The sequence below is a fragment of the Hemitrygon akajei genome, chromosome 1 (assembly GCF_048418815.1).
Source record: "Hemitrygon akajei chromosome 1, sHemAka1.3, whole genome shotgun sequence".
NCBI classification, from domain to species: Eukaryota; Metazoa; Chordata; class Chondrichthyes; order Myliobatiformes; family Dasyatidae; genus Hemitrygon; species Hemitrygon akajei.
Window position 1 is genome coordinate 111,383,257 of NC_133124.1, and position 27,940 is coordinate 111,411,196.

The 27,940-nt window shown below is 39.4% G+C and overlaps 1 protein-coding gene across 1 annotated transcript in view; it reads right to left on the minus strand.

The window, feature by feature from the left end:
- LOC140729842 (eukaryotic translation initiation factor 3 subunit E-A) overlaps positions 1-27,940 on the minus strand; it is a 163,342-nt gene that overhangs the window by 51,170 nt on the left and 84,232 nt on the right. The window lies entirely within an intron of this gene.

Consider the following 27,940-nt stretch of genomic DNA (forward strand, 5'->3'; position numbering starts at 1 on the left):
CTGTAGGCGTCACATACCATACACCATACCTACACTGTACCCTACACAGTAGGGTGACGTGCACCTCTCCAGAAAAGTTACTCACGTGTCACAGCAACACAGACCACAACAACTGTGATTGGTCCGCTTGGTAGCATCGCATTTCCTCCTACGCATTTCCAGTTGTTTCTTCTCCATGTCTGTAGGCTGTGCGTACACCGATGTGAAATAGATGAACCAAATCGTCAAATCTACATGCTGACATGTGAAAATGTTTGAAATGTATTTCCTCGTCCATTTCTCTCATGAAGAAACTCAACACTGTGGCTTGGAACCCCACCGCCAACTAGCGTTTTGGCGCGCACCAATGCACACTCGCTACAGCGTAGCCTGTACACACAAGTATAAGTCAGCCTTAAGAGTCTTTCAATTCTTGTTTGGGGGATTTTCGCCCATTCTTCCTTGCAAAATGCTTCCAGTTCTGTGAGATTCTTGGGCCGTCTTGCATGCACTGCTCTTTTGAGGTCTATCCACAAATTTTTGATGATGTTTAGGTCGGGGCTGTGAGTGCCATGGCAAAACCTTCAGCTTACGCCTCTTTGAGGTACTCCATTGTGGATTTTGAGGTGTGTTTAGGATCATTATCCTGTTGTAGAAGCCATCCTCTTTTCATCTTCAGCTTTTTTACAGATGGTGTGATGTTTGCTTCCAGAATTTGCTGGTATTTAATTGAATCCCTCTACCAGTGAAATGTTCCCCGTGCCACTGGCTGCAACAAAAGCCCAAAGCATGATCAATCCACCCCCGTGCTTATCATTGGGGAGGTGTTCTTTTCATGAAATTCTGCACCCTTTTTTCTCCAAACATACCTTTGCTCTTTGCAGCCAAAACATTCTATTTTAACTTCATCAGTCCATAGGACTTGTTTCCAAAATGCATCAGGCTTGTTTAGATGTTTCTTTGCAAACTTCTGATGCTGAATTTTGTGGTGAGGATGCAGGAAAGATTTTCTTCTGATGACTCTTCCATGAAGGTCATATACTGGTGTCACTGCACAGTAGAACAGTGCACCACCACTCTAGTCTGCTAAATCTTCCTGAAGGTCTTTTGCAGTCAAATGGGAGTTTTGATTTGCCTTTCTAGCAATCCTACGAGCAGTTCTCTCGGAAAGTTTTCTTGGTCTTCCAGACCTCAACTTGACCTCCACCGTTCCTGTTAACTGCCATTTCTTAATTACACTATGAACTGAGGAAATGGCTACTTGAAAATGCTTTGCTATCTTCTTATAGCCTTCTCCTGCTTTGTGGGCATCATTTATTTTAATTTTTGGAGTGCTAGGCAGCTGCTAGAGGAGCCCATGGCTGCTGATTGTTGGGACAAGGTTTGAGGAGTCAGGGTATTTATAAAGCTTTGAAATTTGCATCACCTGGCCTTTCCTAATGATGACTGTGAACAAGCCATAGCCCTCACAAGCTAATTAAGCTCTGAGACCTTGGTAAAAGTTACCTGAGAGCTCAAATCTCTTGGGGTGCCCAAACTTTTGTATGATGCTCCTTTCCTTTTTTTCCCACTCTAAAATTGTACAAAACAAAAATAATACACTAATCTTGCTTAAAATGTTGAAAAGAATATTTCATCTTTAACTTTGACTTTTGGAGATCAGTTCATCTTCTACTCACTTAACTATTCACAGTTCCATAAATTTTGACCGGGGTGCCCGAAATTTTGCATGCCACTGTATTCCCACAATACAATGTGCTTATTGGTTTTCATAAATATTCTACTGAAGGTCTTCTGAAAGTCCAAATAAACCATGTATAAAGGCTACCTCTTATTTACTCTGCCAGCCATAGGTCAAGAACTGGCAAGCAGAATTTCATTTCCATAAATCCATGTCAACTTTGCCCAGCCAAATACTGCTATCAATCCCTTAATAAGATATTTGAGCAATGAAGTCAATTGTTCCTCAATTTGGCCCTACCTCCTTTCCTAAATAAGGAAGGCAACTTGCATTTATCACCCAATCTGCGAGAACCATACTAGAATCTATGTAGTTTTGGAAAACGACAGCTAACGTCTCCATTGCTACCTCGTTTAAAACTCTAGGATACCAGTAATCATCTCCTGGGTATGTGTCATTAATCCCTTCAATGTACATCTTTTCAATACCATAATACTGAAGACTCCCAGCTTCACATTTATTCCAGAACTGCAGTACTGCATTATTTCATACAGAAATCGTGAAGGGTTTAGTCATTCAATAGATGAGAACATCATAAACCCAGAGAGCAAAGATAGAAGGCAATTGGCAAATATACCAAAACCAATAGAAGAGAAGTATTTACATGTTGTGAGTGGTAAGGAATGAAAATAGTGGGGATACAGTGGAGACAGGTTAAACTGCCATTCAAAAGGAAACTGGGTAAGGATTTGAAAAGAAACAGAAACTGCAGGGGAGAGGGAAGGAAAGGTGGTTGAAGTACTCTTGCATAGAATCAGCAATAAACTGAATATACTCATAACCTCTGATTCTATTAAAAGAATAATTATATTCAGTACCAAAGTGCAAGAAAAAGTTTGTGAACCTTTTGCAATTGCCTGGGTTTCTGTATTAATTACTCATAAAATGTGGTCTGATCTTCATCTAAGTCACAATAAAAGACAAACACAATCTGCCTAAACTAGTAACACATAAACAATTGTACTACTTCTCGTCAATACCGAATGCACCATTTAAACAATCACAGCCTAGGTTCAAAAAAGTATGTGAACTTCTGGGTTAATGCTATCTCCAAAAGCTACTTGGAGTTGGATGTTCCAATCAAGAAGGGATTGGAGGTGTGGATTGTAGAGGTGCTCAGCCCTGCAAAAAAAGACACACAAAGTCAGGTTATTGACAAAGCCTGCTCTTCTCAAGTAAGATCTGTTTATATGCACCATGCCTCGATCAAAACAATTTTCAGAGGACCTTAGAAGAATTGCAGAGATGCATGAAGCTGGAAAAGGCTACAAAAGCATTTCTAAAGACCCGAGTGTTCTTCAGTCCACAGTATGAGAAATCGTCAACAAATGGAGGAAATCCAGTACAGTAGGAGTGGGTACCCTGCAAAGATCACACCAAGAGCACAACGTGCAATGCTGAAGGAGGTGAAAAAGAACCCATGGGTATCTGAAAACCTGCAGAGATTTCTAGACCTTGCTAAAGTCTCTGTTCATGGAAGGATGCCACAGAGGAAACCACTGCTCTCCAAAGAAAAACATTGCTGTACATCTCAAGTTTGCAAAAGACTACCTGGAAGTCCCACAATGCTTCTGGGACAATGTTCTGTGGACAGATGAGATAAAAGTTGAACTTTTTGACAGAAATGCGCACCCTATGTTTGGAAGAAAAAGCGCACTGCATGCCAACATCATACCCTCATCTGCGAAGCATGGTGGACGGAGCATCTCAGGGCCTGGACAGCTTGCAATCATTGAGGGCACAATTAATTCAAAATTGTATCAAGACATTTTACAGGAGAATGTCAGGCTAGTGGTCTCTTGCCTGAAGCTTAATAGAAGCTGGATAATGCAACAAGACAACGATCTGAAACACAAGAGTAAATCAACAACAGAATGGTTTGAAAAGAAGAAAACCTGTTTGGGAATGGCCACATCAGAGTCCAGATCTTAACCCAACTGAGATGCAGTTTCATGACCTGTTCATGCAAGGTATACCAGAAATACTGATGAACTGAAAGTTCCTCCTCACCATTGTGTAAGTCTGATCAGCAGTTACAAGAAATGTTTGGTGGAGGTAATTGCTGCTAAAGAAGGCTCGACCAGCCTGGACTGTGAATGATTAAACAATGTGTTCAATTAAGACATGAAAAGTACAATAGTTTGTGTGTTATTAGTTTAGGCAGATTGTGTTTGTCTATTATTGTGACTTAGATGAAGATCAGACCACATTTTATGAGTGTTTAATGGAGAAAAGCAGATAATTGCAAAGGATTCACAAACTTTTTCTTGCAACTGTCATTGTTGCCTGAAATAGCATTAAAAAATGACATTACAGGCAGTCCCCGGGTTACGAATGAGTTCCATTCCTGAGTCCGTCTGAGTTGGATTTGTAAGTAAGTCAGAACAAGTACATCCGGTATTATTTAGTGCCAGTTAGTCAAACATTTGTCTTAGTACATAGTATATATTTTACCTTTCTATGCATATAAAACACAAGAAACATATGTATTCCAATAATTAAACCACTGCATTGCTTAGTAATAATTGTAGCTTTCATCGGGGCAGGGCCTTTCACATGCTCCATTATTCTCACTTTATCCTTTATCCTTTAAAATTGTTCCGATTGTTGACCAACTGTAGCCTAACGCTTTTCCAATGACCGATGATGTTTCACCTCTTTCCAAACGCTTTATTATTTCCACTTTATTTTCAATCGTGATCGCTTCCCGTCAATGGTACAGAGACACTGCAGGCGGCGAGTCCCGACCTCCACCGGGTCCTAAGGATCATCGCACTGAATTCCCTGGGTCCCAAAGTCCACCGCACTGAGACAGGTTAAACGGGACAAGTGGGGGCTGTGCTGGATTTGGGTATTTGATCTTCCTCAATATTCCGCGTGGGAATTTAAACTGGAGGTGGCAGTGCTTTTTTTTAACGAGGTCGAGTTGCGAGCTTGACATCAACCCGACGTGCTTGGGAGCGGTCTGTCACTGGATCGAACTTAGGAACCTCAGTTCTCGAGCCTGGCGCTGATCTCACTGCGCCACCAGCTGACTGGAAAAGGGGGGGGGGGGGGAATCAGGGTGAATCTTGCTAAGAAAAATTTAAGCCAATTACGAATTTACACACTCAACACAGTGTCAACGGCAATGACTTAAAATGGCGGAAGGTGTTCTCCTTCCTCGGTTCGTAAGTATGAGTTGTTCGTAAGTTGGACATTCGTAACTTGGGGACTACCTGTACTGCAGTGTTTTCACGTTAACTTGCGATTAAAGTAAAAGCAAATGATTATTTAAAATAACTATAAAGATTTTCTAACTACTGCCATCAAGTGCTTATCACTTGCTACAGACAGGCATTTCATTATTGTATTCAGTTGAATTTGACACCAGGTTAAGTCAGCTGTAGACGCTTGCATACTTTAAAGAACAGCATTGGTGACTCAATAAGAAAAATGGTCTTTCTACCAACGCCTGCTTTAAATGTAGGTGTTCATAGTCCCAGTATGACTACCCAACTATACCCTCAGAGTTACTGCTCCATTTAGGTAACACCTAACACAAGAAAAAGATAGAAATACATATCAATGTATCAGAGTTACTGGTGTTGGGCCACTTCTTTATATGTTATGTATCAATGTTCTGAATGAAGGAATTGACAGCTTTGTGACATTATGAAGAAAGGTGGAGAGGCAGAAAGTGTTGAGTAAGCAGGGAGTCTGCAGAAGGATTTAGACAGATAGGAAGAATGGGCAAAGAAGTGGTAGATGGAATATTGTTACGTTCCCCAATAACCAGGTGACTTACCAGCAAAGATAGATAGGTCCGCTGAAGCCTGGTGCTACTATTTTCAAACGTTTTTATTTATAAAGGGGCACAAACGTATGGTTAATACAAAACATTCAGATCATATACGTCGTCACAACTCAATCTAAAGCACAGGTATAATAATAATCAATCAGAAATAAGCTCTATCGTTGTCTAGGGGTAATGTATATATTGTTCGCTGTATATCTGAAAGTCTCTTGCGGCCACTGCAGTTCCACCAGCTGCCGTCTGTTGTGGTGTCGCGTTGGTGCACTTTTGTTAGAGAGAGAGAAAGAAAAGGAACACTTGCCCGTCGTCCTTGCGAGGCAACTCCCTGCTGTTAGTTAAAGCGGTTTTTCCTTTGGTTCCAGCCACAGACTCCCGATCCGGAATCTAACGCACGTGGCTTCCTTCAAAATGGCTTCCCGCTCCAACGGGAAGCACTATCGTGTCTTCTTCGTGTGTCTCCTTGGTGCGTCTGAGGCCCCGCCTCGGCAGCCCACCTTTTATCTGGACTGGCAGGGTTGTAGATGTCCATCAGGGTGGGGGGGCGAGGCAATCCTTCCCCCATCACCCATCTCACATTGCCCTGAGAGTTTGCACGTAGACCAGTTCCTTCTTCCACAAAGGTGTCTCCCAAGACAATGGCTATGTCCAAGGCTTTTGTCTTGTTGAGCGACCAGCCCACATTCCAAACCGTAAGGCTCTCTCTCTCTCTCTCTTGCGATTCTCACAAAGGAGGGGGCTGAGGTCATGACAATATAGTGTAGGAAAGTGAATGGTCATGCACTTTGGTAGAAACAATAAAGATGCAGACTACTTTCTAACAGAGAGAAAATTCAGAAATCAGAGGTGCAAACAGATTTGGGAGTCTCCATACAGGAAACCCTATAGGTTAAATTGCAGGTTCAGTCAGTGGTAAGAAAGGCAAATGCAATGTTCGCAGTTATTTTGAGAAGACTAGAATATAAAAGCAACAATGTAGTGCTGAGGCTTAATAAGACATTGGTCAAATCACACTTGAAGTATCATGAGCAGTTTTGGGGTGTTTATCGAAGAAAAGATGTGCTGCCATTTGAGAGGGTCCACAGGAGGCTCACGAGAACGATTCCAGAGTGAAAGAATTAATGTTTGAAGAGCGTGATGGCTCTGGGCCTGTACTCACTGAAATCTAGAAGAATATGAGGAGGAAATCTGATTGAAAACTTTTGAATATTAAAACTTGTTGAGTGGATGTTCCCAACCTCTTTTATGCCATGGACTCCTACCATTAACTGAAGCATCTGAGAACCATAAGTTGGGAACCCCTGCTGTAGAGTCTAGGACCAGAGGGCACTGCCTCAGAAAAGAGGTGCGCCTATTTAGAACAGAGATGAGGTAGAATTTCTTTAGCCAGAGGGTAGTGTAATTGTGGAATTAATTGACATAGATGGCTATGGAGGCCAAGTTATTAGATATATTTAAAGCAGAGGTTGAGAGAGATAATAAATCAGCCATGATGGAATGGCAGCACAGACTCGATGGGCCAAATGGCCTGATTCAGCTCTATATCTTATGGTCTTCAAAATTATCATAAATCAGTTGATAAAGAGCTCTTGGGTGAATGTTGACGAGAAAAACACGTCCATATGATTAGAATTAAATGATCACATTAGTTACAGTATGCAGAATAAGTGGTTCAATGGAAAGAGGCCAAAATACCTAATGATTTGATGCAGCATGTATGAAATAAATAATTGCCATTTTATTATGGCATAACAGGATTATAGTACTATATGACAATCTAAATCTTAGCTAATGCATGATTTTAATTCCATGAAGAATAAATCTAATGTTTATTTCTAACGGTATTTGAACCAAAATGTTGCATTTAAATAACAGTGACCAAAGTGTATACACAAAATGCAAATGTTACTTCTTCACAGACCTAATTCACTTTTTGGCAGATGATATGGTGGACTGAGATTTGCCAAAAGTCATGGGCTGCTACAGAAATGTTTCCTAGGAAAAGTGAAATGAGTCCTGGCCCTCTGACAGCCTGACTTGAGAGTGCTGATCCTCAGCTTCTCTCCACCTATGAGAGGAGGAAGGTTCTATCAACAAGTAGTTAGGCTACTAAGTTTCTCTAAGAGTGGCCTGAATTAAAACTAGGAGCAGCATGATAGCGCAGCAGTTAGCGCAACATTATAGCAGCAACAGTGACCCAGGATCAATTCCCACTGCTGTCTGTAAGGAGTTTGCATGTTCTCACTGTGACTGCATGGGTTTCCTCTGGGTGCCAGTCTTCTCCCACAATCTGCGGGTTAGCAGGTTACTGATTACATGGGTTTGACTGGGTGGCACAGGCTTCTCGGGCCAGAAGGCTTATTGCTGTGCTGTGTCTCTAAATAAAATCAAATAAAGCAGCTTTGTAACGTAATGGTAGCATGGATAGATTTTTAATCTCTGTTTTTCTTCTGGTGCTTCAGATTGCTGATGTCTGCTACTTACAATCCCCAGGCATTCCTTCTGTTGCTAACTAACTTTTGCCACCCTTTTTAAGCCAGCTCCTCCAACACTGCATTAGTTACTCCCTCCTGGTCTCCACTCTTTTGTAGACCCTCCCTTTTGCTCATTACAACATCATCCCTTCTTTTCCATGGCTGATGACAAAGAAAATGTTGAGAAGCTGAATGGTCCTTCCAGGTCCTAATGTATTTAACAGGCAATTTCTTAATCTTTGCATCTAATTTTGAATAAATACTATCCAAATTCTTTCATTTTAAATCTATCTATGGATGGTTAAGCATGTTCACAGCCATTAGTGAATCAACTAGAGTGCAAATGAATAGCTGCCAACATTTAACATTGGATGCAAAGGATAGAATTATTATGCTGTTCCTATACAACAATGAGAAAGATGAATCATTAAAATGAACAGCAATTCAAAGACTCAAACATACTTTTATAACTGAAAATACCTGTTGCTCATCACAGCCATTTATTTTTCAGTAGTATATTAAATTGTCAGAAGTATTATATTATCTAAGTAAACAGAGACTCTGATATGAATCAACCCATTTCCAAAGAATACCATCGACCCCCACATGAAGGCACATGGGTGAATCAAGCTCCCACCTACAGTGACCATTTGCAGCATTGAAATTTAGACAACACACACAAAATGCTGGTGGAACACAGCAGGCCAGGCAGCATCTATAAGGAGAAGCACTGTCGACGTTTCGGGCCGAAACCCTTCATCAGAAATTTAGAGATCTCTTACAAACACCACATGGAATTCAAGAAAAACCATTAATTTACCTGATTCATTTAGCTCTCACACAATTTTAGAAAAAAAAGAATCACAAAAACATCATTATTTCCTGCTTTCATCTTTTGCCAGTATAATTAGTTACTATCATAATTAAAATCATCTGAATTCAGCACAAGTTGAAGCATCAAAATTCTATGTTAAGGCAGAAAAAAACATTACTTCCCTTTCCCTTGACTACGCTCCATTTATCTTTTCTCCCAGCTGTACATTCATGATTATTGAGTCTTGGTTTCTGAACAGAGTAACCACTGTATCCACAAGCATGGCAAGTATTCTTTATATGCAAAAAGGAATGTCTTGCTGATTGCTAAATAAATGATAACGGCTTCTTTCTCCCATGCTCCCCATGCGGCCTTCTCTACATTGGTGAGTTCCGCGACCATTTCATTGATCTCTGCTACATCCGCCAAAAGCAGGACTTGTCGGTCCATGGCCTCCTCTTGTGCCAAGATGAAGCCACCCTCAGGGTGGAGGAGCAACACCATATATTCTGCCTGGGTACCCTCCAACCTAATGGCATGACTATGATTTTTCTTTCGGGTAAACAAATTATTCCCCCCCCCCCACACTCCTCACTCTGATCTTTTACCTCTTCTCACCTGCCTATTACTTTTTCCCAGGTCTGCACCCCTTCCCTTTCTCCTATGGTCCACTCTCCTCTCCTATCAAATTCCTTTGTTTCCAGCCTTGACCTTTCCCACCAGCTTGGCTTCACCTATCACTTTCCAGCTAGCCACCTTCCCCTCTCCTCCACCTTTTTATTCTAGCATCTTCCCTCTTCCTGCTTAGTCCTGAAGAGGTTTCAACATGCAAGCCGATTGGGAAAATCAAGTTGGTAATGGATCTCAAGACAGTGAATTTGCTGAATGCCTACAAGATGGCTTTTTAGAGCAGTTTGTTGTTGAGCCTACTAGGGGATCAGCTATACTGGATTGGGTGCTGTGTAATGAACCGGAGGTGATTTATGGAGTTTAAGGTAAAATAACCCTTAGGAGGCAATGATCACAATATGATTGAGTTCAACTTGAAATTTGATAGGCAGAAAGTAAAGTCTGACGTAGCAGTATTTCAGCGGAGTAAAGTAAATTACAGTGGTATGAGAGAGGAGTTGTCCAAAATAAATTGGAAGGAAATGCTGGCAGGGATGACAGCAGAGCAGCAATGTTGTCAAGTTTCTGGGTAAAATTAGTAAGGTGCAGGATAAGTGCACTCCAAAAAGAAAGAAATACTCCAATGGCTAAAGAGTACAACTGGTAAGGGAAGTCAAAGCCAATGTAAACATAAAAGAGAGGGCATACAACAAAGTAAACATTAATGGGAAGACAAAGGATTGTAAAGCTTTTAAAATCCTACAGAAAGCAACTAAAAGAATTAGGAGGGAAAAAATGAAATATGAAAGCAAGCTAGCAAACAATACCAAAAATTGTAAAAGCGTTGTCAAGAATGTAAAACATGAAAGAGAGATGAGAGTGGATACAGAACCTCTAGAAAATGAGGCCAGAGAATTAATAACAGGGGCCAAGGAGATGGTAGATGAATTAAATGAGTATTCAGCATCAGTTTTCACTGTGGAAGACTCTGGCAGTATGCCAGATGTTGAAGGGTGAGAGGGGTGAGAAGTTAGTGCAATTACTATTACATGGGAGAAGGTGCTCAAAAAGCTGAAAGAACTAAGGGTGCACAAGTTACCTGGACCACATGAACTGCAGACTAGGGTTCTGAGAAAGGCAGCGGTAGATATTGTGGAGGCATCAGTAATGATTTTTCAAAAACCATTGCACTCTGGCATGGTGCCAGAAGACTGGAAAATTGCAAATGTCACTCCACTGTTTAAGAAAGGAGTAAGGCAGTAGAAAGGAAATTATAGACAAGTTAGCCTGACCTCAGTGGTTGGGAAGATGTTGCAGTCAATTGTTAAGGATGAGGTTATGGAATACTTAGTGACACAGGACAAGTTAGGACAAAGACAGCATGGTTTACTTAAGGGAAAATCTTGCCTGAAGAACCTGTTGGAAATCTTTGAGGAGATTAAAAATAGGATAGATAAAGGAGATGCAGTGGATGTTGCGAATTTGGACTTTCAGAAGGCATCTGACAAGCTGCTACACATGAGGCTGCTTACCGATTTTAGAGCCCATGGTATCACAGGAAAGTTACTGGCATGGTTAGAGCAATGGCTGATTGGTAGGAGGCAGTGAGTGGGAATAAAAGGATCCTTTTCTGGTTGGCTGCCAGTGACTAGTGGTGTTCTGCAGGGGTTGGTGTTGGGACTGCTTCTTTTGATGCTGTATATCAGTGATTTACAGGATGAAATATATCATTTTGTTGCCAAGTTTGCAGACGATATGAAGATTGGTGGAGGGGCAGGTAGTGTTGAGAAAACAGGTAGGCTGCAAAGAAATGCAGATTATTTTTTAAAGTAGAGAAAATTCAAAAATCTGAGATGCAGAGGGTCTTTGCTTCGTTGTGCAGAACACCTAAAGGTTAATTTGCAGGTAGAGTTGGTGGTGAGGAAGACAAATACAATGCTAGCACTCATTTCAAGAAGTCTAGAATACAAGAGCCGGGAAGTGATGCTGAGGCTTTATAAGGCACTGGTGAGCCCTCACCTTGAGTACTGTGAACAGTTTTGGGCTCCTCCTCTAAGAAAAAATGTGCTGGCATTGGAAAGGAGGTTCACAAGGATGATTCTAGGAATGAAAGGGTTATCATCAGAGAACATCTGATAGCTCTTGGTCTGTACTCGCTGAAATTTAGAAGGATGGGGGGGGATCTCATTGAAACCATTTGAATGTTGAAAGGTCTAGACAGAGTAGATATGAAAAGGATGTTTCCCATATTGGGGAAGTCCAGGACAAGAGGTCACAGCCTCAGGATAGGGAGGGCGTCCATTTAAAACAGAGATGTGGAGAAATTTCTTTAGCCAGAGGTGGTGAATTTGTGGAATTTATTACCACAGGCAGCTTTGGAGAAGAGGTCATTGGGCATATTTAAGGTAGAGTTTTAATTGGTTCTTGATTGGACATGGCATCAAGGACTACGGGGAGAGGGCCAGGGAGAGGAGAAAATGATCAGCTAAGATTGAATAGCAGAGCAGACATGATGGGCCAATTGGCCTGTCTGCTCCTACACCTTATGGTCCGAGGCTGTAGCCTGCAACTAATGGGCTCCTAGATAGGCTGCAGTGCTGACTGGCTTCGTTGCTGGGGACCTACTTTTGTGAATTTCAATTCTGAATTGCTTACTTTTATTGTTTTTATTTTCTTCTGCACATTGGGTGTTTGACGAGCTTCTTTTATTAATGGGTTTTATTGGGTTCTTTGTTTTGCAGCTGACTGTAAGGAGACGAGTCAAAGTTGTATAGGGTATACGTATTTTGATAGTAACTGTACTTCAAACTTTTTTTGAACTTGGATCAAAAATCATTAATGATTGAGCATGATCCCAGAAAAGTGAAACCAAGTCTAAAGCTAAAAATTTGAATGTTCACCATTAAAGCTGGTTTATATCTACCTGACTCTTAAAACATACACTTTTCTTAATTGTACGGTAAAGACATGATCAGTCTGAACATTCAAGCTAACACTGAGCAAACTATGCATTAAAAAAAAAACACTACAGATACCTTTCACAAGAAAACAACATTTAAAAGCAGCAAATGTTCTTTCCACACGTTCCTATACCAAGCCAGGGCTCTACTTCCTCTTGATATGTTAATGCAACCTTTATGCATTTGTCACACTAAGACCAAAAACACCAGCATAATTGGAGCTGAAAAGTGAGAAGGGGCCACGTTTCAACATTACTTCGATAACCATGAAGCAATTTAGAAGTTTTAATGTTCAGAAAGATGCTGTGGAAAGTTAAATCAGATTTATTTTTAGGGAGATTACAAATTGAATCACCTTAATATTTCACTGATATGCCTAAACTCAACTATATGCATTATTACCGGTATGTATTTCAGTGCAATTTTGTTTTTTATATATTGCATTCTGAAGTTTGAGAGAACTGCATAGATATGTTGACATCTTGTCAAACTACCTCTTCTAAAAAACAATCCTACAGAATTTGACAGAAGACTGGCTGGTGTTTCAGAAAACCACAGAAAGGTTACAAAACAAGTTATTCAGTATATCAACTCCTCCCCTCACCCCACCCCACAGCCTTGCATCTTATTTCACTCTTCGAGTATATATCCAGATCTAGTTTCTGCCCTGTTCTTGAGCCTAAACAAATTTGTTCCTCATTTCTGAAGAGCTATCACTCTTCTCTAGTGCTATAATTCCCATTCCAAACAACCTGCAAGAGCACCTTCCATCAAAAATTAATTTGTCAATCATGATGGATGTGACCCACTGTTCATTCATCGGTCATTATTTTATACACCTCAAATTACCCAAAGTCTACTCTTCCCTAGACCTCTCCTCAAATTGTTCTGTAAAGAAATCTTAAACTGAGAAATGATCAATATTCTTCACTGGGGATAACCAACAAAACACCTTAACACCGAGAATTAGACAAGATATTGTAAAATAACAAAGTGGCACACTTTCTTTCTATTAAGGTCAATTGGACTGTGAATATAACTTCACAGTTCTAAACTCTGGGAATGGCAAAAGAAGTTTATGTCAGAAAGAAAGGCAGAATAATTTATGAACAATCACAAAACCAGGATCCAATATAGAATTTTGGAAACAAGGTCTAATACTTTGGTGCATTCATCCTTGCCCAAAGCATTAGTTTAGCTGGAAGATGGCATTTTGTAAGGGCTCCCTCTGTGCATCAATGGGTTGACCTGGTGCAAACTGTTAGAACACAATTGAAAGTCTAATAACTTCACTAAAAAAAAGCAATTTGAAAAAGTATTAATGAATATTGTTCAGATGAACAAGGAACAAGATCTTGCGCAGGATGCGCTATAATGAATGGTTTAAATATACAGGTCTATTTCAATCTATTCATTAAAAGATATTAAGAAAGGTTATAGCATGTTTTAAAATACTAAGACACACAAAGTAAATAAAGGTACATCTCCATATACTTAAATAAGGATTAAATAAGGACATTTTAAATATGAGTCTAAGTTGCTGCTTTGTATTCAAAATATTTGTCTCATTCTAGAAAAATCAAAAGCTCCCAACATCTCCTCCACAATCATCATCAGCACAAGTGCATAATGAAGGTGTATGTTTAGCTTCCTGCTCTACTCACTTTATACTTATGACTATGTGGTTAAGTACTCCAATGCCATATTCAAGTTTGTTGATGACAGCACAGTCGTTGGCCAAATCAAAGGTGGTAACGAATCACATATAGCAGGGAGATCAGAGGATTCATCCTGGGACCGGCACATAAGCAGCGTGACAGTGCCCCTACTTGCTTACAAGTTTGCATAGATTTGGTTTGTCATCTAAAACTTTGACAAGTTCTATAGATACACAGTGAAGGATATCCAGATTGGTTGCACCATGGCCTGGTATGGAACATCACTTCCCTAGAATGGAAAAAATCAACAAAAAGTGGTGGAAACAGTTCAATCCATCACAGGCAAAGCCCTTTCCACATTTACAAGGATCACTTCCACAAGAAATCAGCATCCATCATCCAAGGCCATGCTCTCTTCCCACTTCTGCGCAGAGGTGGCTCAGGAGCCTGTGGTCCACAGCACCAGTTCCAGGAACTCACTATAGACAACTGAGTGGTATCCAATAGGAATTAAGCTTTTTTAGGTAAGTTATTGTAGGTGATCTTGATTCCACTCAGATAACAGCTACAAAAGACTGATTTATATTCAAGATTATCTTTATAGTGGCACTCTTAAAATGATTTCCTCTAAACTTATGATGATTTGTTTGGAACTTCATCACAAAATCTGCAGCACTCGAGCAAGCTTGCTCAGTTTTCAACATCCAGAAACAACGAGCATTTACATTTCATTTCAAACACAGGTTCTACAGCAGCCCTATATGCACAACAAACTTCCACAAAAACTAATTTGCTGATGATGAAATAATATGCTATACTGATCTACAAAACATTCATCCATCAATCAACAAGCTATTAGAAATAACTCCTCTGTCCTTCTTTGATATGGTGTCATTGTTATTACAATATTCATCCAAAAGGGAAGAGTGGTCTTGGCTTAATATCTCATCCAAGATTGCATCTAGACTGATGCTGGATTTGAAATAAAAAATCTGGGACACCAATTCATGAAGGTGGCTACATGGAAAAAGCACTGGAAAACATTTCAACCATAAAACAATATCAAAGCATTGCAAATGTTGGAAATCTTTTATTAAAAACTCAAATTTTCTGCAAACTCTATTCATGAACTACTTGAGTCACTTGAGCATTTGCAATTATTGAAGCTAACTATATGTAAATACAATAAACTCTCAGACCAAACTCCCTCAGTACTACCTTGAGAAGAGCAATGACATAGGTTACATTCAGTCATATTCTGTTGCAAAACTCCAATAAACAGTTTGAGAATTTCAGAAATACAGAAAGCTAGGGCATTAGCTGGTTGCTAATCACAACATAAAAGACCGATACCGTATCAGGCATACAAATCTCTAGGATGACATTCCAGACCACTGCAGCACAATAATAATAATTTAATTGAAAACTCAATGTAGTTCTCAAATAAAAATTAGGCATAAAATAAATGCATATTGCTAATTTTAAGACTAAAAATCATTTCTGTTCATTTCCAAGCCCATTATCTATCAACTTATCATATTCAATCATGGCTGTCTCACAGCTGTTCGTCACTGTCCATGTACCTGAGATTCTGAAATGTTATTCATGGGAGTACAAAAAGTGAACTATTATATTCATATTTTCAGCATGCGATATTACAGCATGCCAGGAGGGCAGCCTGTATACATTAAACTGACAAAATATTTGGCTGGGTACATTTTAAAAGGCACTAATATAAAGTAATATAATTTAACTTGACTTAATCATGGCATAAAATGCTCAACCTTTACATTTATTAGAACAATTCCACTGCTTTTGAATACCAAACAGCTAACACAGTGCCCAGAACCAATTTGAGTTACCTCAATTACCACTGCAGCACCTTAACAATTCAACCTGCACCTTCTATAAATTGATGATCCCTTGAATCTACTGCTGGATTTCAAGACCTTGGTGTTCTAAAGGCGAGAAGAGAGTAATAGCTTTCAAAATATCACCTTTTGTAAGTAATATAGGCTTGGAGAGAGATTATGGGTTGATCTTCACTTAATTTTTGTCCCCGCCACCACATCCTCATGATCAATACAATTGTTTTTAAAACAAAAATCACCCTGTTTCATCATCAAGTGCTACATCACTTCCCAGTTCTGAAACACTGGGGTAATTTCATTGCTATTTTTCAAACAACATCTCAAAAGTTACTTTTACATTCCACATTAGACTCAGTGGGGAATAAGCATGCACCTGCCAGGTTGGACATCAATGTGTGGCAAGAACGATCAGGCCTTGGTATTGAAGCAGCAAAAGTCACCTTCCAGAATGTTGATCCAACATTTTGAGCATTCAAACTGGGAGAGTTCATTGGATTTGATGGCAGTTCCTTAATGGAATGGATTCCCAGCACAACCATATTAAGCAACAACTACTTCCCGTGGTAATGTAAATCTACTTGAGCCAGCTGAGGACAACAAGAAGAATGGCACCATAGATAGATATTTTCAGATAGGCAAGCAAAAATGGAATATAAAAAAAGAAAGGTTGGCCTTCAGAACAACAGGATATTGCTTGTTGAAGAGAGTCTACAGAATACTCCTGCTCAGAGGAATCCATCTGAGTTCATAGATGAAATACAAAGTAAGTATAAGGGTACAGTAATAATTAGGAAGGCACAAGGAAGATTGGCTTTGTTAAAGTTTCAAAGTACATACCATAGAACCATTTCAGAAAAAAAATCACACACTAAGACCATTAAAGACCCAACGCATGAGAGAAAATAAACAAATTACACAAACAACAAAAAGTGAGCATATAACACACAGAATATTAAACATAAAACCACAGAAATCCCAAAACACAGTCCAGGAGCTGATGATCCAATCTGCTCAGCGCTCTGATAATGGCAGCAGGCCAAAGCGCGCAAAGCACCTCAATCAAATCACACAAATGGTAAAAAAAAAAGAGTAAATCAGAATACATGGTACGCGAGTCCCCAAAAGCAAATTCACAGCCATGGAGTGTGTTCAGCACAGAGGATATTGCACATCAAACCACAGACCTCCCGAAAAGGAGTCCACAGTCATAAGCCAGCTAAGCGATTGTACCTTGAAATATTGGACCCTTGACTCCTGCACCTTCCACTGGCAACAACAAGTGGGAGACAACTTGAATGTAGGTAGATGGTGCTGAACACCCATTCGTTTTTCACTATTGACCTCGTTAATTTTAACCTTGCTTGACAGTTTAATTGCTGCAGAGTAATTGGAGCCGACTACAGGATTGTACTCTGCCATTAGGGATGGATGGCCACCCTGCACATTCCATTCTCAACCTTGCCAAAGCCCCCAAGAGATCACAAAAGTGCCAGATCATTTAGTTGGTTCAAAAATAGATTAAAATGGAAATTAAAGGTAGCAATCAATCACAGCTCAGAAGTATATGTAAAAGAAGAAGAATATCTAGTAGTGTCATGAGCTGTTTGCAGGATATCTCCCCATTGATCATTAGCGCCATCTTGCCAGAACATTATGGAGCAAAGGGAGCATAAAAGTACAAACACCTTGCTGCATCTGCACAAAGCATTTGTGAGACCACACCTTCACTATTTTGGCTTCTTTACTGCAATTTACAGTCCAATTGTTTAGAAAAGACTCTTTAAATTGATTCTTGGGGAATGCTTGCTTTATGAGGAACAGTTGTGCAGATTGGGCTGATATTCTGTAGAATTCAGTAAAATGAGAAGTAATTGAAACAAAGATTCCAAAAGGACATGTAAAAGCTGACAAGCTACTCCACCCTACCCTCAAGGGAGGAAACAGAATAAGGGAACACATTTTCAGAATAAGGTTAACTCCAAAACTGAGATTAATGTTGTTATTCAGAGAGTTATGAACGTTCAGAATCGCTATCCCAGGGAACTGTGGAACACATTTAAAGCTGAGAGAAACAATTGGGAACTAAAGGGGAATTACAGACTATAGATCAACCAACAGGAAAATTAAATTCATTGTTGGATCAACCATGAACTTAATGGAACAGACTGGCAGGAACCTACATTCAACCCCTGCTCCTAGTTCTTATATTCTTATTGGATGTCAGCAACATCCACTATCTTGGTGTATACAAAATGCAAGGGGAAGGTCAACTTCCCATCCATTTAGTATTGCACGTTAAAGATGTCTCCATTTCAGGATTGGTTAAAAGACAATCAATCTTGAAAGGTTGTCTTCTGCCTAAACAAATAATGTCCAATTGTTAAACCGTTTAGAAAAGATGTATGGGCAATAGCAGAAAATTCCTGGAATGTTTAGATACTGCAATGAGGCACATTTGATTCTGGTCAGCATCTGAATATGATGAAATCAGTAAATTCAGCAAGATAATTACAAATGTACTGAGAAGGCAGCTTTTGGTTAAAATGGGTAATTTAGCCATGGCAATGCAGGACACCTAATACACTCCTGAAAATTTCCCCAGAGATCACTGTTCCTCCCTCCACCCCAATGCCAATCCATTATTTTATTTATTAGAAAATAAAAGGAAGGGATTCTAAATCATATCCACAGGCTTCATCTACAGGCAACTTGCAGTTAATACCAAGTGCTGAGTAGTCCTATTTTAATTGTTTGGCGGAGCATCTGAAAAGGCATTTTCTGGCGGAACGAGAAATAAAGAGTAGGCTAAATGAAGGGGCACACATGTGAAATGTCAACTACTTATCCCTCATTGAAGGCCAGTTGATAGGCAGATTATCTATGTTTTACATTTGCAACATAGCATTTTTTGTCTCTGAGGTTATCGGGATAAAAAGCTCAGGTTACCATATAAACCAACCTTGCTGGAATTTGGGAGTAGTGGAATTTCAGACACTGTTGGAGCTATTAACATAACCCTCAGCTCCTTCCACTCAGTATTTACTCAAGGTACCATGAGACAATATACTTCCTTACTTTTTCAATTCCCAAGCTTTTAGTAAATATACTTTTCCTTACGGTCAAAATCTGGTGAAATCTACACTGACTTCAGAGTTAGTAAGTAAATCTGAAAAATTGATGAACAATGCCAGAAGTCCAAAGAAATTAAAAATCAAAACAGAAAATGTGGTCAAATAGAATACTTCCAAGATGTCAATATATAAGCTTTTATTGAACTCCTGATGGAGAAGTAATTTCGATAGGTTTACCAACCAATTCAACAACATTTATTATGGTTTATCATTTGCCCAAATGGATCAAATACAAAAGGACACCTTTTGAGGAAGATGGTTGACCAGGTACACAAGAGGAAGAATAAAGAATCCATACTGATGATATGGCAATTCAAACTATTCACACATCGCACCTCATTGCCACAATACCATTCAACAGCAACTCAACTGAACTTATAACTGCTGTCATGATCTTGGCCACAAGAGTTTTAAATTTTTAACTTTTTCTGCCAACATTTTACTGCTCCACTCTTATATTATATGGTAAGTAAATATGTAAATAGGACTATGAGGCCTACGAACCTGAAGAAGGTCTCAATTAAAAGTTCCATCCATAATACTCAGGAATATTCTCTGGAAGTTACCTACTGTATCTTCTATGTTAGAGGTACTTAAAACTCTTAAACACAAAGATATTCTGCAAATGCTAGAGATCCAGTTCAGCACACAAAATACTAGAGAAACTCAACAGGCCAGGGAGCAGCTATCTAAGAAACTCTTAGAAACATAGAAAACCTACAGCACAATACAGGCCCTTCGGCCCAGAAGGTTGTACCGAACAAGTCCCTACTATAGAAATGACTAGCCTTACCTATAGCCCTCTATTTTTCTAAGCTCCATGTGCCTATCCAAAAGTCTCTTAAAAGACCATATCGTATCCACCTCCACCACCTTTGCCAGCAGCCCATTCCAAGTACCGTAGATTCCGTACTACAGAGCGCACCTGATTAAAAGCCGCAGGCTCTAATTTTAGAAAGAAAATCAATTTTGTACTTGTACAAGCCGCACCGGATTTTAAGCCGCAGGCGTCCCACGTTGTAATATGAGATATTTACACAGAAAGATATTACACATGAGGATTTTTTAACTTTTAATTAAATCCATATGGTAACATAAACAAATACATATTGCAAATGCTTTTTTTCGAACCGTGCCTGTAACACGGCTACTTTTAAATATACATACGTATCGGTAACACACAAATTACGTTGCGTATACTTTTTTACTGAACAGTGCACGAACAACATTCCAATATCTCCTAACGACTGGTAAAAAAATATATACTGCAGCCTACCAGGAAAAGTTATTGATCGCCTTTAACTTAAAAGCTGCATCATCGCGCGGGTCTAATGCGCTCCCCCCCCACCTTTCCGTTTATCGCAAACCGGTATTTCCCCACAAGACGCGGCGAAACCGGATGTGACGTCATAGCATCCCGGGATGTAGTACAGAAAACAAATATACTTAAAACACTTCTAACTTTAACTAGAAAATACTAACAAATGAATTACTAAGCGAAAATATTATAAACTAAATAACTGCCATAAAGGCAGCACAATGCTTTTCTTCGAGTGTTTTCCATGTTGATGAGGGTGAGTACAAATGACTGATTTACAATAATTTAATTGTGAAAGTGCGCTTGATTTATCGTACAATTTCATTGGACCTCTGTGAACTACTCATCAATTTTATTGGTCTACTGTTATGAGGCAAAATGTTTTTGGCGGCATGAAAAAAAACCATGCATTAGCCACACCGTAGTAAAGGCCGCAGTGTTCAAAGCGTGGGAAAAAAGTAGCGGCTTATAATCCGGTATCTACGGTACTCACCACTCTCTGAGTGAAAAAACTTACCCCTGACATCTCCTCTGTACCTACTCCCCAGCACCTTAAACCTGTGTCCTCTTGTAGCAACCATTTCAGCCCTGGGGAAAAGCCTTTGACTATCCACACGATCAATGCTTCTCAACATCTTATACCCCTCTATCAGGTCACCTCTCATCCTCTGTCACTCCAAGGAGAAAAGGCCGAGTTCACTCAACCTATCCTCATAAGACATGCTCCCAAATCCAGGCAACATCCTTGTGAATCTCCTCTGCACCCTTTCTATGGCTTCCACATCCTTCCTGTAGTGAGGCGACCAGAACTGAGCACAATATCCAAGTGGGGCCTGACCAGGGTCCTATGTAGCTGCAACATTACTTCTCGGCTCTTAAATTCAATTCCACGATTGATGAAGGCCAATACACCGTACACTTTCTTAACCACTGAGTCAACCTGCACAGCTGCTTAGAGCGTCCTATGGACTCGGAACCCAAGATCCCTCTGATCCTCCACACCGCCAAGAGTCTTACCACTAATACTATATTCTGCCATCATATTTGACCTATCAAAATGAACCACTTCACACTTATCTGGGTTGAACTCCATCTGCCACATTAATGATAGAAAAATGGAGGGCTATGCAGGAGGGAAGGATTATATTGATCTTAAGAGTAACCTGACCTTTACTGCACTGTTCAGTGTTCCAAAATAGCCTCTTTGAAAGCTGCAACATATTTACGTAGACATCCTGGACACATAACTTAGCCACATAGAAAATCCAACTTAAGGATAGCCTCCGAAAACCAAAGGAGGTTTAAAAATATTCAATGAAGAATGAATGTGACAAAATAATTAGGGGGAGTGAACACATTATTGGTTAAATTTCTAAAATAAGTCTACTGCAAAATTATCCTTATGCTCGTAGCTTGCTGCTTCAGATGTATAATACAGCAAAATCATAAACTAGACAGAGCAATGGTGAAGTTATCTGTGACGGTAAATGAACCTTTCCTACAGAGCAGTTGGAAATAACTATATTCAGAAAAATAACTTTAAAAAATGTCCCAATGTCTCCGACAGCAAAAGAAGGCAATGACTGCCCCGAGAAAACTCCACAAAGACGTGGATTGAACAATTTTATGAGGAAGCCATTATTTCAGTTACACGATGGATTACATGTTTATTTATTGGATGAACAAAATATCAGCATAGTACCCTGATCAGCATTGCCATTGAAAGTCTGCTAGGATTTCTAAGCATCTTAAATTTTAATCATATTGACTTTTGGTTATTATTTCTTCGACATGCCTTTCAAAATCCAATTTGCAAGTTTAAATCAGAGATTACAATTACAAAAAAAAAACTGCATTTTTTATGCCTTCAACAGTCAGAGTTGACAAAACAAATTATACATTTTACAAGTTTATTTAAGTTTCTGCAATGGATATATTTATTCAAATTATTACTAAATGATGTTACAGATTTTGAAGCAATTTCATTGTAATGTCTCATACAATTATAAATAGTGACAGCCCATTTAGAATAGCTTCACCATCTTCACATTACACACCACTACCATTCACTTTTCAATGCCAATGTAGGATGGGTTACAAAAGATGACGCTGGAGGAGACCCTCAATTCCCCCCCCCCCATACCAGAAACACTCTTTACTTTAAATGTGATACTAACCAATGTTTCAGGATTTGTGGGTGACATTCCAGCAATAAATTTTAAACTACATGCAACTAATTTTGAGATAATCATTGTAGTTTCTGTGCTTGCACATTGCAAATTCTGTTAACTGCCCATAAAAAGAGCAAACACACTGTTGCACTATTATATACCAGGTTTAATGCAGGACAGCGATTTAGAAATGCATCAAATTATTAAGCTAATAAAACAGTATTGGTACATTAGGTAACAAGGACATTTAAAGTTTTAGTACTTCATGCTTAACGAGTCCCAATTAATTTAATCCGATTTGTTCCCTATTCAATAGCTAGGAGAGTAATTCCTTCTGAGCCTTTGCTCAGGAATGTACCTCAAAATACCATGCAAAAGAAATCAAGCAACAAACTCTCTTCGCACTTAGGACAACCCCAGAGAAATGAAATATCCTAGTCTTATTCCATATGTTCATTGGGTTTTGCCAAGGACCCGGCAGATTTCTGCTAGAGGGCAGTTCTTGGCCCTGAATAGAGTATCCAGCTCACCACAATTCCAGATGGATCCATACCAGCTCCTGATGAATTTATAAATGGAGGCATCATAATACAGCAGTGCCGAATGCCATATTTCCACTCATCTGCTCACCCAGTCTCAGATTTATTGCTGAGTATTATACTGGGTCAAGGAAGACTGTCAGCTTTGGAAACATGTTTTCCACTTGGATAAAACTCTGCCAGGCAGTATTCTTAGGTTAAAGCCTTCTTTTCATGAGGCCCACAATAAATCCGGTGTCTACTCGCAGTCAATCATTTTCATGTCTATTTCACTCATACTTATAGTCAGAGTGGCAACCTACAACAAATAACAATCAGTTTGCTGTTGCAGGCCATGTCCCTCCAAGGCTGCCAGTAAAACTCCAAGATGACTCCATTCGAGTAGATGACATTGGAGTAGAATTAGACCATTTGTCCAATCGAGCCGGCTAACTCTCTGCAACCTTTGATGCCATATCCTATCCAGAATCTATTAAGATCTGCCTTAAAGCACCCAATGACCTGGCCTCCACAGCTGCCTGTAATAATAAATTCCACAAATTCACCACCCTCTAGTTAAAGAAATTTCTTTGCATCTCTGTTTTAAATGCACACCCCTCTATCCTGAGGCTGTGCCCTCTTGTCCTGGACTCCCCCACTATGGGAAACATCATTCCCACATCTACTCGACATTTGACAGGTTTCAATGAGGTTCACCACCACCCCATCCTTCTAAATTCCAGCAAGTACAGGCCCAGAGCTATCAAAAGTTCTCATATGATAACCTTTTTATTCCTGGAATCATCCTTGTGAACCTCCTCTGAACCCTCTCCAATACTAGCACATCTTTTCTTAGATGAGGAGCCCAAAACTGAAAGTCCAAATTTGTAACATCCACTGCATCTCCTTTCTCAATCTTATTTTTAATCTCCTCAAGAAATTCCAACATTTTCCCTAAGTAAACCATGCTGTCTTTGTCCTAACTTGTGCTATGTCTCCAAGTACTCCATAACCTCATCCTTAACCACTGACTGCAACATATACCCAACCACTGAGGTGCTGATAAATCTCCTCTGCACCCTTTCTACGGTTTCCACATCCTTCCTATAGTGAGGCGAATAGACAGTACTCCAAGTGGGGTCTGACCAGGCTCCTATATATCTGTAACATTACCTCTTGGCTCTTGAACTCAGTCCCACGGTTGATGAAGGCCAATGCACTGTATGCCTTCCTAACCACAGAGTCAACCAACCTGTACAGCAGCTTTGAGTGTCCTATGGACTTGGACCCCAAAATCCCTCTGATCCTCCACACTGCCAAGAGTCTTACCATTAATACTATATTCTGCCATTATATTTGACCTACTGAAATGAACCACCTCACACTTAGCTGGGTTGAACTCCAATGGCCACTTCTCAACCCAGTTTTGCATCCTATTGATGTCCCGCTGTAACCTTGACAGCCCTCCACACTATCCACAACACCTCCAACCTTTGTATCATCAGCAAATTTACTAACTCATCTCTTCACTTCCTCATTCAGGTCATTTATAAAAATCACAAAGGGGTCCCAGAGCAGATCCCTAAGGCACACCACTGGTCACATCAATTCTGGATCCACAAAGCAATGTCCCCTCGGATCCCATGCCTCTTTGCTTTCTCAATAAGCCTTGCATAGTTTAGATAGGCCTTGGTCAGCATGGACAAGCTGAGCCTGTTTCATGTTGTATAGCTCTATGACTTTACTTAAAACTCCTTTCTACTAAATCACTGCTAAGGTTGTCCTCTGGTCTCATAACTGTGTACAAGAAAACATTCACATTGAGGATCTCTTACTACTTTTTTTTTAAACAGCCTTTGCACTTTCTCCCACTTGACTCAATTTTATCTGGAAGATATCAAACTGAAAATTAATCCAGAATGTCTTGATTAACATGATTCTGTCAACAAGACTAATTCTTTCAAGTTTAATGCCACATTAACCATAAACCAGAAAACACAAAGAATAACTCCAGAAATATTATTTTCAAAAAACTATTACTTGAGGTCGTGGCACATTATGAATGCCATTTTATGTTTTCCCTTCAAAAAACTCAGAAGCAATGCAATTAACTTTTGCCACTTTGCTTATATCAAGATATCTTTATATTGTAAAACTTTGATGAACTTTGTCAGAATCCATGATATTCCAAAGTTCAGCAATTCCTACACACGTTAGTTGCCTTTCATGAGGCTAAAAGTGGGTCAATTGCACTGGGGAGTGCAGAGAGCAGGATGACAGGTGAGGTAAAGTTTGCATGAAGGTGGGAAAACTGAACTGACATCAAAACAGAAAGGAGGATGGAGAAGCAAGTACTTCACATAGTTGGAAGAGAAGTTGAAGTGATTGTGAATCCAGATGTTGTGATATAAATTGGAACCAGCAATATAGGCAAAGCCAGGAGTTGGACCCTGCCAAGAGTGCCCAGAAAGCTACGGTCCAAGCTAACACATAGCATCTCATGGAAATTGATCTTTGGATAAACTGTGCCAAATTGTCAAATGTATTATAAGGTTAAGTGTGCGGCTGAAAAGAGTTGTGTGTGGAATACTGGTTTAACCTCATGAGCCAGTGAAACTACATGTGGAGAAAGAAGACTATTACGCAGAGAAGAGCTTCAGTAAACTGACATATAACTCAGGTAGCAAGCAGGAGAAATTAATAAAATAGAACCTGGACAGGGGTCAATACAAAAGTAGAAAGAGGAACATCAAGGATGCATGTTGAAATAAGAGCATGCCTAAAAGTTCATCCCCACTCTACTGATGAAATGATCTTTCAGGGCAGAGTACAACACACTGGTACTAGTGCATCATTAAAGAGGCAAAGGGTCCAACAAAGGTAAGAACACATTAGAGTCCTTGGGGGAAAATAGAAACTAGTTAAAGCTAACATGATTACATCAGAATGAAGGATTCAAAGCAAAATAGATTAACTTGTGGTACTAATGGAAATAACCTTTAACAAAACGGAGACAGTCGCAATATGACAGGGTAATAAAAGTCATTCAAAAAATCTTGAAAGTAGTTGATTATACTAATTATGATTTAAAATCCAAATCCAAAAACCAAAACTTTGTAGTTGTAAGGGAAGGGATGAGCAAGATGGTTTGCGAAATTGATTTAAAAAAGATTAGAGATTTAAAATCATTCATAATATGCAAAATAAATACATTCTCCAAAAAAATGGAAAATATGGTCAAATTGTGGCTAATCAAATTAGGTTAAATGAAGTCTTATAATGCTACCAGAAAGCCTGCACAAGCCTAGAGAAGAAGATTTTAGATTCTTCCGAGACTTGACCCAAAGATTAATACGAAGAAACTTGATTGAGGCTAAATCTAACAGACACAAAAAGCAGATGGTAAAATCTCATCTAGTTCTATGAAAAAAAGATGACAGTGAAAGTAAACACAGGCCTAGACAGAAGAAATTATCATGCAGGAGAAAGGATATGGAAAAAATAATCTCAGTTTGCAGTTACATTCACAGATGAAGACTAGGTATTTCTAAAATAGAAAGGAACTTAAAGAAAATATTAGAGAAAAAAACTAAAGAAAACTATTTAAACTTGAGTCAATGAAATACCTTGAACTGACAGCTTAAAGAGGCAGTAACCACGATTGTGGATACAGTGACTGCAATACCACATTTCAGGAAAGTTCCTTGTAAATGGAAGGTAAGAAATAATCTCACAATTTAAGGAGAGAATGAGAGAGAATTCAGATTTCCAGGACAATTAACTTCATCTGTAGCAGGATAAATGCTAGGATCTTGTTATCAGAATCATGGTACAAGAGCTGTGTGAACTCAATCTCGTTTTGCTAGTCAACATTCCCATGTCAAATATAGAAACATTCTGTTCAATATGTAGCTTTACCAGACAAAAACATAATAATCTAACATTATAATACTAATACCATTTACCAGACTTCATCATATCCCGTTAACCCAAATAGCACAGTCATTTCAGCAACCTTAAAGATGCATGTTCTCGATGTGTATTGCTCAGTTATTTATTTTTTCTCTTTCTTTTGTACTTCCACTATTAGTTGCTTCTCTTTGTACACTAGTTTTTGTCCGCCCTGCTGAGTGTGGTCTATTGTGTTTCTTGTACTTACTGTGATTGCCCGCAAGAAAAGGAATTGCAGGTTTGTATATGATAACATACAAGTACTTTGTAAGTAAATTTACTTTGAACTTGAACTTTAATTTACATTGGGAAATTTTCTGAAGCCCTTCAAAACTTGGATGAAGTAATGAAACTGTGAAGAGCTTTCTGAACAAAGTATTGCACACTGTCTGTTGTTGTTGAAATTCATGCTCTGCGTTTAACTGCAGCCAATACAACTGCAAGCAAAATTGTGGAAGAGGTGAATGAAGGGAAGTTGGAGGTATAGAACATCGAACAAGGCCTTCAGCCCACAATATGTGCACCAAACACTGCCAAATTAAACCAAACTTGTACATGATCCATACCTCTCCATTCCTCATATATTCACTGTCTAACAGCTTTCTAAACACCACTAAGTGTCCATATTGTATCCGCCCCCAACACGCTGTGTTCTGGGCACCTACCACCCTCTGTGTAAAATGCCCATCCCTGACATCTCCCCTATACTTTCTTCACTCACCTTAAATGGATGTCCTCTGGTACTGCCCATTGCTACTCCGGGAAAAAGGCGTCAGCTGTCCATTTTATCTATCTCTCTCATAATTTTATACACTTTTACTCCTCCTTCAAATTAGCCCAGTGTGCTCAACCTTTCTTTATTTTTGCTGGGGAAAAGATCCTGACTGCCCACACTATCTATAACTTACTAACTGAATAAATTTCTGTCACGTCTCCCCTTTGACTCTGACAC